Genomic DNA, 3861 nt, shown 5'->3' on the forward strand with positions numbered 1-3861 from the left:
GAAAGTGTAATGGCCAGACGTATGTGCGGAGTAACTGTTTGTGACTGTACCGTATAAGCAATGAACATCTGAACAGTATGACACTATGAGTTTATGTATAGTGTACACCGTGTGAAGCTAGGTGTGCATGAACTGTATGCGCTATGAGCATGTGTACGATAACACAGTATGAAGCTAGACACATCAACACCTATGAGCGAACGTTCCGTATAGCCGCACGTATGAAATGGAAGGCACACATGAGTGCAACACGACAACGACGAGCACATAAGCGGTGCCCGTGGTATGAGCGTTCAACCCTGTGACGGTACTTGCTGTATGTGACGCAATGAGCGTGTGTACTATACACAACACTGACCGTGCCTACTGGTATGTGACACTGAGCGTATGTACTGTTGTACTACAATGTGACCGTACCTACTGCATATAGCACTGTGAGCGTGTGTACTGCATGCCATGCTGTAACTGTACCTACTGCATGTGACCCTAAGAGCGCATGTACTGTATCCAACACTGGCCATACCTGCTGCATGTGACACTATGATCGTGCGTACTGTGTACAACAGTAACTGTATCTCCTGCGTATGAAAGTATGAGCGTATGTATTGCATACTACACTGTAACTGTACCTACTGCATATGCCACTGTGAGCATATGTACTGCGTACTGTACTCTACCTGTACCCACTGCACATAACAACATGAGCGCATGTGCCGTACACAGCACTGAACTGTACCCCTAACATGAACACTATAAGCGTATGTACTGTATGCAACGCTGCAACTTACCCACTGTATGTAACATTACGAGCGTAAGTATTGTATACGACACTGACTGTACCTACTGCATGTGACGCTATGAGCGTATGTACTGTGCACAGCACTATAACTACACAACACTGTAAATGGTACCCACTGCATGACAGTGAGAACGTATACACTGTGTACAACACTTGACTGTTACCCAAGCATGACACTGCGGGCGTATGTGCTGTACACGACACTGACTGTACCCACAGTATATGACATCATGGGCGCACACCCCGTGCCCAACACTGACCGCATGATCCGCATGTCTCGCTAAGGGCCCATGTAGCCCGCGCATGCAGAGCATATGCCGCGAACGTCCCCACGCAGCATGAGACGCCGTGATCGTGTATACGTTGTAACCTACGTGCGATGTAGAACTGCTATGTCGTAAGAGCAGTGATGCTATGAGTGTGAATACCGTACTCATGTTACCAATATGAGCGTAGGAAGCGTATAAGCAATATGCAGCATGAATGCTAAGTGACTGTACGGTATGGATGCTATGACAGCTATGGGTGACTGCACGGAATCACGGCTATAGGTGATTGTACGTTATGAAAGCAACGAGTGACTGCACGGTATGAATACTATTAGTAACTGCACAGTATGAACGCTATTAGTAACTGCACAGTATGAACACTATGAGTGACTGCACGGTATGAATGCTATTAGTAACTACACAGTATGAACGCTATGAGTGACTGCACGGTATGAATGCTATGAGTGACTGCACGGTATGAATACTATTAGTAACTGCACAGTATGAACGCTATGAGTGACTGCACGGTATGAATGCTATTAGTAACTGCACAGTATGAACGCTATGAGTGACTGCATGGTATGAATGCTATTAGTAACTGCACAGTATGAACGTTATGAGTGACTGCACGGTATGAATACTATTAGTAACTGCACAGTATGAATGCTATTAGTAACTGCACAGTATGAATGCTATTAGTAACTGCACAGTATGAACGCTATGAGTGACTGCACGGTATGAACGCTATGAGTGACTGCATGGTATGAACGCTATGAGTGACTGCACGGTATGGACGCTATGAGTGACTGCACGGTATGGACGCTATGAGTGACTGCACGGTATGGACGCTATGAGTGACTGCACGGTATGGACGCTATGAGTGACTGCACGGTATGGACGCTATGAGTTACTGCATGCTATGGACGCTATGACTGCACGGTATGGATGCTATGAGTGACTGCACGGTATGAATGCTATTAGTAACTGCACAGTATGAATGCTATTAGTAACTGCACAGTATGAACGCTATTAGTAACTGCACGGTATGGACGCTATGACTGCACGGTATGAATGCTATTAGTAACTGCACGGTATGGACGCTATGACTGCACGGTATGAATGCTATTAGTAACTGCACAGTATGAACGCTATGAGTGACTGCACGGTATGGACGCTAAGAGTGACTGCACAGTATGAACGCTATGAGTGACTGCCCGGTATGAACGCTATGGGTAACTGCACGGTTATGGATGCTATGAGTGACTGCACGGTATAAATGCTATGAGTGACTGCACGGTATAAATGCTAAGAGTTACTGCACGGTATGAATGCTAAGAGTGACTGCACGGTATGAATGCTACAAATGACTGCACGGTATGAATGCTACAAATGACTGCACGGCATGAATGCTATACATGACTGCACAGCATGAATGCTACAAATGACTGCACGGTATGACTGCTGTAAATGACTGCACGGTATGAATGTTATAAATGACTGCACGGTATGAATGCTATAAATGACTGCACGGTATGAATGCCATAAATGACTGCACGGTATGCATGTTATAAATGACTGCACGGTATGAATGCTATAAATGACTGCACGGTATGAATGCCATAAATGACTGCACGGTATGAATGTTATAAATGACTGCATGGTATGAATGCTATAAATGACTGCACAGTATGAATGCTATAAATGACTGCACAGTATGAATGTTATAAATGACTGCACGGTATGAATGTTATAAATGACTGCATGGTATGAATGTTATAAATGACTGCACGGTATGAATGTTATAAATGACTGCACGGTATGAATGCTATAAATGACTGCACGGTATGAATGCTATAAATGACTGCACGGTATGAATGTTATAAATGACTGCACGGTATGAATGTTATAAATGACTGCACGGTATGAATGCTATAAATGACTGCACGGTATGAATGCTATAAATGACTGCACGGTATGAATGTTGTAAATGACTGCACGGTATGAATGCTATAAATGACTGCACGGTATGAATGTTGTAAATGACTGCACGGTATGAATGCTACAAATGACTGCACGGTATGAATGTTATAAATGACTGCACGGTATGAATGTTATAAATGACTGCACGGTATGAATGTTATAAATGACTGCACAGTATGAATGCTATAAATGACTGCACGGTATGAATGCTATAAATGACTGCACGGTATGAATGCTACAAATGACTGCACGGTATGAATGTTATAAATGACTGCACGGTATGAATGTTATAAATGACTGCACGGTATGAATGTTATAAATGACTGCACAGTATGAATGTTATAAATGACTGCACAGTATGAATGCTATAAATGACTGCACGGTATGAATGTTGTAAATGACTGCACGGTATGAATGTTGTAAATGACTGCACGGTATGAATGCTATAAATGACTGCACGGTATGAATGTTGTAAATGACTGCACGGTATGAATGTTATAAATGACTGCAACGGTATGAATGTTATAAATGACTGCACGGTATGAATGCTATAAATGACTGCACGGTATGAATGTTGTAAATGACTGCACGGTATGAATGCTATAAATGACTGCACGGTATGAATGTTGTAAATGACTGCACGGTATGAATGTTGTAAATGACTGCACGGTATGAATGCTATAAATGACTGCACGGTATGAATGTTGTAAATGACTGCACGGTATGGTGCCGCGGCCTAATCGTGGAAAGCCGATTAGGCCGCGGCACCACCGGACGCCTACCGGGAGGCACGAGGCAGTGTACGGGGCGGCT

The sequence above is a fragment of the Hyla sarda genome, chromosome 2, assembly GCF_029499605.1.
Source record: "Hyla sarda isolate aHylSar1 chromosome 2, aHylSar1.hap1, whole genome shotgun sequence".
NCBI classification, from domain to species: Eukaryota; Metazoa; Chordata; class Amphibia; order Anura; family Hylidae; genus Hyla; species Hyla sarda.